Here is a 13,594-nt window from a genome sequence, read left to right as displayed (position 1 = left end):
ATTTCAGCTCCTCCGTTGCACAAACAGACTCAGCATAAGCAGCATCACCTTCTTCACACTCCAAGGCCACCTTGCGACTCCCATGCACTGTGATGGTGCCCTTGTAACCTGGCATCTTAAGCTGCAAGTAAACATAACAAGGCCTCGCCATGAATTTAGCATAAGCCGGCCGCCCAAACAGAGCATGATAAGGGCTCTTGATTTTAACCACTTCGAAGGTTAGGGTCTCAGATATGGAATCATACTCATCTCCAAAAGCAACCTCCAAAGATATCTTACCCACCGGATATGCCAACTTACTAGGCACCACACTGTGAAAAACAGTGTTTGACGGCTTAAGATTTTTGTCGGTCAGTCCCATGCGACGGAAGGTTTCATAGTAAAGTATATTAATGTTGTTGCCTCCATCCATGAGCACCTTAGTAAATTTATAACCCCCAACCTGAGGTGCCACCACTAGAGCCAGGTGACCCGGATTGTCAACCCGGGGTGGGTGATCCTCACGACTCCATACTATAGGTTGCCCCGACCACCTCAAGTAACATGGTACTGCCGGCTCAACAGCATTCACTGCCCTCTTATGAAGCTTCTGATCCCGCTTACAAAGCTAGTGGTGAAGACGTGGTATTGTCCACTGTTCAATTGCTTCGGATTGCTCTAATAACCCGACTATTGCTGCTGCTGATTCCCCTGATTATTCTGCTAGTTGTAACCACCCTGATTGCCTTGGCATTGAAACTCAGAATTTGACTCGCCGCCTCCATGACCCGGACCATGAGGGCCGGACCCTGAACCGCCATTCGGACCATGGTTATGCTGGAAAGACTCCCTGAACTGTCTCATGATATTGCAATCCTTCCACAGATGGGTAGACGGCTTCTCCTATGTTCTGTGCTTCGGACATGGCTGATTCATTATTGCTTCAAGGTCAGATTTTGTCCCTTGAGCCGGCCTCCCTTTCCGACGCTGGTTATAACTCCGTGCACCGGTGTTAGCCACAAAATCATCAGCTTTGCGCTTACCGTTGCCGCCCTGATTGGCCGGGTTGTGCTGCTGTCCTCTCATACCGTCACTCTTCCTTCCCTTTCCCGATCTTTCATCCTCAGAGTCGGGGTCCTTGGTACTATCAGAGTCGCCATACTTGACAAGAGCCGCCATGAGCTCCCCCATGTCACTGCAATGACGTTTAAGCCGCCCAAGCTTCTACTTGAGTGGAAGAAAACGGCATTTTTTCTCCAACATTAAAACCACTGAGCCGACGTTGATATTATCTGAAGAATGAATGATAGTCGAGACCCGGTGCACCCAGCTGGTCATCGACTCGCCCTCGGCTTGAACACAAGAAACCAAATCCACGATCGACATAGGCTGCTTGCACGTATCTTTAAAATTTTGGATAAACCGGGCCTTCAGCTCTGCCCATGACCCAATGGAGTTGGCAGGTAGCCCTTTCAACCAAGTACGAGCCATCCCTTCTAGCATCATGGTGAAACACTTAGCATATGCAACCTCACTAACATCCAGCATCTCCATAGCCATCTCATAACTCTCCACCCAAGCCTCAGGGGGCTGATCTAGTGTGTAATTAGGCACCTTATGAGGGCCCTTAAAGTCCTTGGGCAAGCGCTCATTTCGCAGAGCCGCCGTTAAACACGGCACACCCCAAGCTCTAGAAGTCACAGCTACCTCCACTGAAGTTGTCGGGTGAACCGGCACGTGCTGATGAGCCGCCAACTGAGCCGCCAGCTCGGCCTCCCAGCGCGCTCTGCCCTGGTCCACAAAATTCTGTGCATTGGCACCATTGCGCGCCGGGTCATGCCCACAAGGTTGGTTGCAGCGCTGCTCAGTACTTGAAACTGCTGGCGAGTCAATGTGCCTGCTGTAGCTCCGGCTTGGACGAGGGGTTGATTGTACCCGATCACGACTGTAAGAATAAGCCTGCTGCTGTACTAGCGCTATTTGAAGAAGTTCCTTGGCCCTTCGAGTTTCAACTGTCGTCGGAGACTCGCCCTCGACTGGCAAAGCCGCCAATCACGTAGCTGCAGCAATCATATCGTCCAAAGGGTTGGAATAATGACCCGGCGGCGTCACCACATGCTGAGGTGGGGTGTTATTCATATGCGGGGAACCTGTCACACACGGCTGAACCGGCGCTCCATCCCCTGGCGCTTCAGTCATCTGGTTTATCACCGGCGGGTTACTGGCCCCCGCTCCAGGTGTGTTGAAGAGGTTTCTCGGTTCATAAACCAAGGGCAGACGACTCCGGTGTTTTCTCCTCAAGAGCTTGTTTGAAGCGTTCTGATTCAACGTGAGCCGGTATGAATCCGCTTGAATCCGCTGTGCTTGGGCGTCTAAAACGGCCCGCTCCGCGGTCATCCTAGCGTTTTCCGCCGCCAGCTCTACATTGGCTTGCGCTATCTCATCGCGTAGCTTAGCCACATCCACCTTATGTTGTTCCTGGTTGTCCAGGGTTACCTCCACCTCCATCAGAGTTGCCAGAGCCTCCAACAGATCTGTTAAAACTTGAGCCGGCGGGCGTGCTGATCTGCCAACAACCGCTGTCGCTGCTATGCTGGAAGTCATAGTCACGGCGGCTGTCGAACCGAGAGCAGGTTGGGTGCCAGCCATGAAGATCGCCACCCTGTTCGGCGGCTCACAGGGGTCCGGAATACTTTCACCATCGGAACAGCCCCCAAGCCGTCCTCTTGTAGCTAATACATTGAGTTGGTCTCGCCTGTGGACGATTCACCATCAGAGTAGACGGCCGTCTCACCGCCAGACACAGAGCCTTCCAGTTCAGCCCCATGGATGAATCCGACAAAGGCACGCTTCACGGCGGGTTGAACCCGCGCGGGTCGTGCTCGCTGAGCCGTCTTGATGATGTCGGTGCAGATGTCCGGCTCCGGGCCTGGTTCGCCGATCTTGCCGATGAAGACGTGGATTCCGCCGAAGGGGACCCGGTACCTGTACTCAATTGAGCCGGCCTCGGGGCCCCAGCCTGCATCATCAATGTAGAGCTTGCCGCGACGACTCTTGGTCATCCGGCCCACAGCGTATCCCTTGATCCCTTCAAAGCTGTCCTTCAAGAACTCGAAACCACCGTGCCCTAGCCCCACGGTGGGCGCCAACTGTCGTGGAATTGTCACGGCAGATGTCCTAGTGGAAGGACTTAGTTGTGGAGCCATCGCGACGAGGTTAGCTTAAAGGGGTTAAAACGGGACAAAGGACACGAGGATTTTATACTGGTTCGGCCCTTTGCGGTGAAGGTAAAAGCCTAATCCAGTTTGAGGTGGTATTGCTAGGGTTTCGATTACCAGGGAGCGAATATGCTTGTCCTGGCTTTCGATTTGTTCTTTCTTGCCCTAAGCCGCTGCCGGGTCATCCCCTTATATACATGGGTTGACACCCCGCGGCTTACAGAGTCCCGTCCGGCTCATACGAACGTGTCTGGCCCGGTGACTTATCTTACATGCCTTACAATACAAGTCACATATACATGGCGGTTTACACTTACGGGCCTAAAGCCGCCTTTGGGTTTTGGGCCCTTTAACAAGCCTACTACATGAACCGCCATCTTCAACATATTAATGGGCTTGGTTTATGAACCGCCATTGGGATGACCCGGCCCCTCCTGGGCGGGTCATATCCAATAGTCATATCCCCAACACAGGGGAAACCCTGCAAAAGTACATCCGGTGCTTCAACAGCGTTCGCCTCAAGATCCCCAAGGTGACGGGCGAGGCCATCATCTCCGCGTTCTCCGACGGCATCCGCGATGTCAAGATGAAGGAGGAGCTCGCCATCCACGAGGACCTATGCACGGCTCTGGAGATGTTCAACATGGCAAACAAGTGCGCACAAGCTGAGGAGGGCGCCTCTCCCTCCTCGAGCTTCCAGCTGCTGACCCAGAAGACAAGAGGGCCAAGACCAAGGATGTGAAGCGCAAGGGAGCGGCTGTGCTTGCGGCTGATCCAGAAATGAAGCACGACTGCAACCACCCGCAGTCGTCCAAGGGCAGTCGTCCAAGCTGCGCCTTCCACAATGTACACAGCCACAACACTAGTGACTGTCAGGAGCTTAGGGCCATCCGTGATGAGCGCTTCGGTCGACGCCCCGAGTGCAAAGACCGAAGCTACGGCCGAGGAGGAGGACGAAGTGGAGGACGCTGGGATGACCGAGGCCCTCGCCAGGAGTGGCGCGACCAGACTCGCGAGGGCGCCTGGAGGGACCAGCCTCGTGAGGACCGTCCTCAAGGCAAGGCTGGCCTCCCTCCATTGCCACCGCCGCCAAGGAGGAACGATGACCATCACCAGGACGAGGGGGCGGGGGCTTCCAGGAGCCGCGCACCATCGCCTGCATCTTGGGTGGCGCTCAGGCGCCAGCCTCCCAGCGCATCAAGCAATTCGCTCGCGAGGTGAACGCGGCCCACCCCAGGCTTGTGGCCACGCGCCCGCTCAGGTGGTCCAAGTGCACCATTACCTTCAGGTCGTCTGACCAGCTCAAGTGCGCGGCAACTGCCGGCGCCCTCCCGATGCTCTGATCACCCATCATCAGCAACGTCCTTGTCACCAAGACCCTCATCGATGGCGGTGCGGGACTCAACGTTCTCTCCATCGACATGTTCGACCGCCTCCAAGTGCCATACGATTAGCTGCAGCCGACCAAGCCCTTCTCAGGAGTGACCGACGGCTCCACCACCCCGATAGGGCAGATCCGCCTCCCTGTCACCTTCGGCAAGCGCGATAACTACCACACCAAGCTCATCGACTTCAACGTCGCCCACATTCGCCTTCCCTACAACGCCATCCTCGGGTATCCGGCCCTGGCCAAGTTCATGGCAGTGACTCATCATGGCTACAACGTCCTCAAGATGCTAGGGAGCTGCGGCGTCATCATGGTCCCCTGCGAAGAGAAGGACGTGGTGTGCTCTCTCGAGCATGCCTACCAGGCTGCGGCGGTCGAACATCCGGACAACGAAGGCACCATCTACCCTCCTGAGGCCGTCCCCAAGAAGAAAAAGCAACTGCTCCACCAAGGGCCTCAGGAGAACGGCGTCTCCAGCGGCACCTCCTTAGGACCTGCGCCTGCAGACGAGGCGCCTCCCTCCCTCGCATAGGAAGGCGTGCCCAGCGCCCTCCTCAGGTTGGGCTTGGGGCTCTCTTCTGCAGGGCCTCAGACCTAGCCAACGTCAGGAGGGAGGCTCTCGGGCACTACATAGAGGCATGCTTCACCACACGCTTCTCTCATCAGGGCGCAAGGCACGAGGTGCCTGGTGCCCAGGAGTTCATCGCCGAGACCACCAAGGAGCTTCAAGAGGCGAGAGCCATGCGCAGCGACCGCCGCCCACCACCCGACTCAGCTCCTTGTCTTGGCGAGGACGACGAGCTGCGCGCCTGCATCGACATCCCAGTGCTCAACACGGCCGCATCTTAGGAGCGCTTCTGGCCATCGCACGTCGGTCGGTGTGAGGGTCCACCTCACAGCTATGTTCGCATGCCTTTTGGCTTGCCGAACGCGGCTGTCACCTTCCGGCGCCACCTGCGGAGCATCCTGGCGGCCCAGGAAGCCAGGCACTAGGCGGTCCTGGCGGAGATGGCGACAGTCCTTCACGAGCCTCCCGGCCTCCTAGAGCCTCCTGAGGCTCAGGATCCTGGCGGCTCGTAAGGAACAACTTCTTCAGCACGCTTCTTCAGCTACCCCAACACCTCGCCGACAACAGTTCTAGGTGACATTTTCTGGTTTATTCAGCTGGGAGCGCCCCTCGGGTTGCATCATTCCCAGGTCGCACGGGCCCGTCCCTACGACGTGTATCCTTTTGCATCCTTAGCTTACTCTGTTGGGGCGCCCCTCGGGCTGCATCATCCCCAGGCCGCATGGGTCCATCCATGTCGCATGTATCGTTCTTGCATCTATTTTAACTAGCGTTGCTTGCCCTTCCTGAGATGATTTTATACCTGCCTGATTACACTTCGCAGCATCCCGCGTTGCTGACCGACCTTCTGCTCATCCCTCGACGAGGACTCCATATGTTGGCACGGCGCTTGTGCTCGGGTCCGTCCCCGCAACGCTGATAAACCTGAGAGATTGAGCTCTAGCTCGCGGCCCGCCCCACGCGCGTCACCTCACCAGATCCTCGGTGCCTTCATCTTCTTGCCGAATGATCAGCGGCAGGACAGCAAACGCGATTATGGGCTATACTCCCTCTCGAACTAACCCGCAGGAATCTCTGGAGCCTAACTACGGGTGGCCCGTCAGCTCCTTCCTTTTCTCATGCAATTCGCTTGCGCGTTAAAAGGGGGGCCTGAGCATCGCACCTCAGGAGCTCTTACTGACTCTCCAACCCTCACCCCTGGCCTTGACCACTGCATAGCGACCAGGCATACCAGCGGCGGCTGAGCCCTGCTCGAGGGTCGGGACCCGAGGACGCAGAGCACTTAGAAGAGCATGAAAGGGGGGAGGAAGCTGGCGCGGGCCTGACCTAGTCGTACCACCGCCGCAGACGCACAAACCGGGCGCGGCACAAGGAATCGACCCAGGATCACTAAGATAAGTCACACATTCGAGTCAGCCCAGCGCTGCGACACAGGATTTTCAACTCTTGCAGCCTTGATCCGGCGATGCCGCCTTCCTTTTCTGCCTTCAAGGAGCTGCTTGCACGCTAAAGTGGACCTCTTGAGCATCGCGCCTCAGGAGCTCTCACCGGACCTCGGGCCGCTCACCTCCTGGCCTTGACCACGGCATCGCGACCTGGCATACCAGCGACGGCTGAAGCCTGCCTGGGGACTGGGACCTGTCAGTGTAGAGCACTAAGCTACCGCGAGGATGAAAAGGGGGGCAAAGCCGAAGCAAGACGCGCAACCACGAATTTCATAATGAGAATAATATAGGAGCAAAAGCACTACAAATTCTTTACACACACCCAGGAGGTTCATCTCGATTCCTCGCAGGGAACAAAAGAAGAGGGCTTCCAGGAGTCGTATCTACAGACGTCGCCGCCGATGCCATCATCAACAGCGGGCCCCTGGGGGCAGACGCCAACCCTATCCAGATCATCAACAACGGCGAACAGATGCCGTCGCAGCGCTTCGGGCACGGCGGGAGCTCGGGGGCACGTAGCTGTCGTCGCTCGTCTTTGGAGTCTCGTCAGGCTCAGGAGAGTCGCTGGACTCCCAGGAGCCGCCGCTGCTGCTGGAGGAGCTGTCGGCAGGATCAAGGGCGGGCTCAGCGCCTGTCGCTGCACCATCCTGGCGGCCCCTCCAAGGCAGCACTCCAGGCGGCGGCCCTCCTCATCGAAGACCTTGAAGGACAGCGTGGAGGCACCGTCGTATTCGAAGTGGATGGCGAGGGCCCCCCTCCGCGCGGCAAGCGCGGGCGACCTCGCCCCATCCGCGTGTCATGAAGACCTTGCCCGGGAAGATGACCTCGACCTCCGCCCCATGGCCGGAGTGCTGCACTCAGCGTGCTGCAGCCACAGCTCGAGCGGCCCTCTCGGTGGCATCTCTCCGGCGAAGAACCACGGAAGTTTGATCCATGTGCGCGGTGGCATCGCCGCCCACACCACGAACTCGCACAAGGAGCCCTCGGCGTGGGTTCGTGGGTCGACGGCTCGTGCGACCATGACTTGGCCACCACGGCCGAGACGCGAGCGGCGCGAGGTGCCGCCTCCTCCTCCGGAGCCTTGCGCTTGGGCGTACAAGGGCAGCGGATAACCAGGCGGAGGCCGCTCGTACCAAGGCCTCGCCACCTCCGGCCTCACATCGGCGCCGTGGGAGCAGCCGAACCTCTTCTTCGACGGAAGTGGCCCCTGCTCCTCGCGGGGTTTTTTTCCTTTCTCAGCAGCGGAGAACCTCCTTATTGGTGCCATGGGAGCCGCGGCAAGACGGCGAAGCAAGGAGGAAGAGAAGGAACGCGCAGCGAGAAGAAGGAGATGAGCAACGGGGGCTCCACCCCTCTCCTCATTTATATCCAGAAGGAGGCCAACCGTTGATCCCCATGATCGCATGCAATGATGGTTTTCTTCTGCATGCAGCAGGATCTCGTCAAGTCGAACGGTTGCCGAGGCAGCGTGGGGAAGCGGAGGCGCCCACGTCCTGTCAATCGCCATGCGTCGACCAAGGCGCGGTTGGGGACCGCAGCGCTCCGCACTTGCCCTTTGGCTTCGCCTCAAAGCCAAGTCCGAGCGCGCCTTGGGTCCGGGGGCTACTGTTGGCGTCCTGGGAATGGGGGTACCTAGACTTGCCTGCCTGCGGTCCACGGCGTGGCTCCACCAATGGCCCGGCACGGCCCAGCTTCAGCAGCAACAACTCAAGACCCTCGCGAGGGGCCAAGCCTCGCGAGGCAGACGACACCAAGACCTCCCTGGGGCGGCCTCGCTAGGCTGGCTCCTGAGGAGCGGAGATATCTATGCAAGGGGCACCTCGCAAGGTTCACATGACGTGAGCCATGACGACCAAGGCCAGGCGGGTGCCAGCGGGCGTAGTGTACCAGTTTCCTCTTTGGTGCTAAAGAGGCAGGCGCAGGCGAGGAGTCCCGAGGCGTCAGGCGAAGGTTTACATATCGGTGCAATAAGACCAAGACCAGCTGGACGGCAGGACGGAGGTCATCGCGGAGCCCACGGCAGCGTCACCACCAGAGCCTTTGGCAGGGGAAGACCACTTTTGTCAAGACAGCTTGTACTAGTTGTCTCCCTTCAAAATTGGCCGTTGTGGGATCCCTTCCCGCCTACATTTGTGAAGAGGACAAGGGCCTCTATAAATAGGACTAGCCACCACCATAGGAGGCAACTCCTCTTGGACTGGATCCATTCCACCAAGACCACCTCGCCAGCTCATAGAGCTCAAGAACACCTCTCCTCCTGAGGCTGTTCACCCATTGTATTAGTTCATCCTTAGCCCTCGAGGCAATCCACCACCACCACACTGGAGTAGAGTATTACACCACACGGTGGCCCGAACCAGTATAAACCTCTGTGTCTCATGTTCTTCGGGTTCGTCGAGCTAGGCCGTGGAATCGTCGGGTAGGCCGGCTGGGGAGAGACAGTCCTTCGTGCGCACCCCAGAGTTCGAACCTCTCACGGGTCTGCGGAGCCCCGAATCCGACAAAGAGAGCATTTCTTCAAAAATACTAAAGCATACCGTGCTCAAAATGATATAAGTGAAGCACTAGGGCAAGTCCATAGCTCATAAAAGATTTAAGTGAAGCAAAGAGAGCAATTCTTACAAGTCATGACATAATTTTGGCTCTCTCAAATAGGTGTGTCCAGCAAGGAATCAAGACTTAAAACACACAAAAAATAAGCAAAGACTCATATCATACAAGACGCTCCAAGCAAAACTCATAGTATGTGACGAATAAAAATATAGATTCGAGTAAAATACCGATGGTCGTTAGAAGAAAGAGGGGATGCCACTCGAGGGCATCCCCAAGCTTAGTTGTTTACTCTCTTTTGGATAATAGCTTGGGATGCCGGGGCATCCCCAAGCTTAGGCTCTTCTTACTCCTTATTCCTTCATCCATCGTCAGATAACCCAAAACTTGAAAACTTCAATCACACAAAACTCAACAAAACCTTCATGACATCCGTTAGTACAAGAAAGCAAATCACTACTATAAGTATTGTATCAAACCAATTCATATTTTATTTGTGCATTATATTTACTGTATTCCAACTTTTCTATGGCAAAAACTCATCAAAGAATACCATAGATCCATCAAAACAAGCACACAACGCAAAGAAAACAGAATCTGTCAAAACAGAACAGTTTGTAGCAATCTGACTATTTCGAATACTTCTGTAACTCCAAAAATTCTGAAAAATTAGTAGAACCTGAGCAATTTGTATTTCAATCTTCTGCAAAAAGAATTGGTATTTTAGCACGCTCTGGTGATTTTTAACAATTGTTTTCGTGAGCGCAAAAGTTTCTGTTTTTCAGCAAGATCAAACAACTATCACCCAAGAAGATCCTAAAGGCTTTACTTGGCACAAACACTAATTAAAACATAAAAAACACAATCATAACAGTATCATAATTGTGCAAACACTCAAGAACAGAAAGCAAAAAGCAAAAATAAATTTTATTCATTGGGTTGCCTCCCAACAAGCTCTTTCTTTATAGCCATTAAGATAGGCTTGAGATTTTATTGATGCTCACATGAAAGATAATAATTGAAAGACAAATCGAGCATCATAAAACATCTGACAAACATATTTAAGTCTAACATATTTCCTATGCATAGGAATTTTATAAGCAGACAAATTATTAAGACAAGAAATATCTAGCATATGCAAAGGAGAGGAATAAAACATTAACAATCTCAACATAACGAGAGGTAACTTAGTAACATGAAAATTTCTACAACCATATTTTCCTCTCTCATAATAATTCCATGTAGGATCATTATTAAATTCAACAATATAACCATCACATAAAATATTCTCTTTATGATCCACATGCATGCAAAGTTGACACTCTTACAAAATAGTGGGATTATTTTCACCTGAAGTTGACACTCTTCTGAACCCACTTTCAATACTATTGCAAACATATGCATCATGAGGTTTAAATAAATTTTCAAGATCATAAGAATCATTACACCCCAATCATGATCATTGCAACAAGTAGTGGACATAGCAAAATTAGCATCCCCAAGCTTGGGGTTTTGCATGTTATTAGCACAATTGACATTAATAGAATTTATAGTAAAATCATTGCAATCGTGCTTTTCATTCAAGGAGCTATCATGAATCACTTCATAAATTTCTTCTTTTAGCACTTCATCACAATTTTCAGATTCACGAATCTCAAGCAAAACTTCATAGAGATAATCAAGTGCACTCAAATCACTAGCAACTGGTTCAACATAATTAGATCTGTTAAAAAGATTTAGCTAGTGGATGAGGATCCATATCAATAGATTTTTAGCAAGCGAAGATGCAAGCAAATAGAAGACACATGGTCACACAAGCAAACAAGAGATCTCGCAAGAAAAAGGCGAACGAAAAAGAGGGCGAATAAAACGGCATTTTTTTGTGAAATGGGGGAGAGGAAAATGAGAGGCAAATGGCAAATAATGTAAATTGCGAGGAGATGAGATTTGTGATTAGGAACCTGGTATATGTTGAAGATCCTCCCCGGCAACGGCGCCAGAAATTTCTTTTGATGCGGCTCGAAGCTACGTCGGTATTTCCCCAAAGAGGAAGGGACGATGCAGTACAGCAGCGGTAGGTATTTCCCTTAGATATGAAACCAAGGTTATCGAACCAGTAGGAAAACCAAGCAACACAACGTAAACAACCCCTGCACACAGATAACAAATCCTCGCAACCCGACGTGTTAAAGGGGTTGTCAATCCCTTTCGGGTAACGGCGCCTCAAGATAGGCAAACGAACATGCGATAAAATTATAGTAGATTGATAGATCGAACGCCAAATAAAATAAATAAGAATAAAAGCAACAAGGTATTTTTGTATTTTTAGTTTAATATATCTAAAAATAAATGCAAAGAAAAAGTAGATCGCGAAGGCAAATAATATGAGAAAGAGACCCAGGGGCCGTAGGTTTCACAAGTGGCTTCTCTCGAGAAAAATAGCAAACGGTGTGGGTGAACAAATTACTGTTGGGAAATTGATATAACTTCAAATAATCATGATAATGTCCAAGCAATGATCATTATATAGGCATCACGTCCAAGATTGGTAGACCGACTCCTGCCTGCATCTACTACTATTACTCCACACATCGACCGCTATCCAACATGCATCTAGTGTATTAAGTTCATGGATAAACGGAGTAATGCAATAAGAATGATGACATGATGTAGACAAGATCTACCTATGTAGAGATAGCCCCCATCATTTTATCCTTAGTAGCAACGATACATACGTGTCGGTTCCCCTTTTGTCACTAGGATCAAGCACTGTAAGATCGAACCCACTACAAAGCACCTCTTCCCATTGCAAGATAAATAGATCAAGTTGGCCAAACAAAACCCAAATATCGGAGAAGAAATACGAGGCTATAAGCAATCATGCATAAAAGAGATCAAAGAAACTCAAATACTTTCATGGATATAAAAAGATAGATCTGATCATAAACTCAAAGTTCATCCGATCCCAACAAACACACGGCAAAAAGAGTTACATCATGTGGATCTCCAAGAGACCATTGTATCGAGAATTCAGCGAGAGAGAGGAAGCCATCTAGCTACTAACTACATACCCGAAGGTCTACAAAGAACTACTCAAGCATCATCGGAGAGGCATCAATGGAGGTGGTGAACCCCATCCGTGATGGTGTCTAGATTGGATCTGGTGGTTCTGGACTCTGCGGTGGCTGGAATTGATTTTCTTTGACTCCCCTAGGGTTTTTGGAATATTGGAGTATTTATAGAGCAAAGAGGCGGTCCGGGGGACACCCGAGGTGGGCACAACCCACCAGGGCGCGCCAGGGCCTCCTGGCGCGCCCTGGTGGGTTGTGCTCTCCTCGGAGCACCCCCCCCCGAGGCGCAGCCTTGGCCCATTAGGTGTCTTCTGGTCCATAAAAAATCTCCGTGAAGTTTCGTTGCATTTGGACTCCGTTTGGTATTGATTTCCTGCGATGTAAAAAACATGCAGAAAATATCAACTGGCACTTGGCACTATGTCAATAGGTTAGTACCAAAAAATGATATAAAATGACTATAAAATGATTATAAAATATCCAAGATTGATAATATAACAGCATGGAACAATAAAAAATTATAGATACGTTGGAGACGTATCAGTAGGACAGGAGTGATGAGAATATATTTGTGGAATTGTTTCATTACTATTCGGAATAGTTACGAGAGGGTACAGAAGCGTTTTGGGTCACCTGAAGGGTTTCGGTGAATATGGGGTAATACCGGGTATTACTGATAAATATATATAGGTGGAGAATGTTTCCAGGGATGTTAAATTATATATGTAACGGTTTGAAAATATTTAGAACTATTTTATGTTTAATTTAATATCAACAGGCCTAAAAATACCGCCCAAGTGCGAAAGTGCCTCCTTCCTTAGCAAATTGGTGAAGGGGGGTGTTAGACTCCTCCTTCCCTAGGCCGGCACACCAAGCGGGACTCCTTCCCCCTTGGTGGAAGCCCTCCCTCTCCCTCCAACCTATATATACTAGGGGATTTTGCTCTTTTGGACACAGAAGTTTTGGAGTCTCCTCTAGTTCTTCTAGTTCTAGTTCTAGTTCTAGTTGGTCCTAATTGACTAATTAGATCTAGGATAATCATCTTGTCCTCGCAATTAGAAGCCATGTGGGTTCTAATCTCCTCACTCTAATTCTCCGTCATCGATTAGCTCTGGACGGCGAAGCGCTGCCGGATTGTGAAGGTTGCACGCTTGCAACCAAGTAGAGAGACCGTGCTTTTGGTCTTCACTTCGAGGGACTGTTTGTGGGCGGTATGAATGTATTAGATTTATACTTAAAATGTGAATAGAAAAACAATGAAAACCGGAGTGAAAACAAAAGAAAACCACTGAATAACAATAAAAACAAAACCAAGGAAAATGAAGGAAAAATAAAGAAAATAAAAAAAGCTAGTGAAAAATGAGAAGGAAACAAAG

Source organism: Triticum aestivum, chromosome 7D (assembly GCF_018294505.1).
Source record: "Triticum aestivum cultivar Chinese Spring chromosome 7D, IWGSC CS RefSeq v2.1, whole genome shotgun sequence".
NCBI lineage: Eukaryota > Viridiplantae > Streptophyta > Magnoliopsida > Poales > Poaceae > Triticum > Triticum aestivum.
This window is presented reverse-complemented; position numbering follows the sequence as displayed.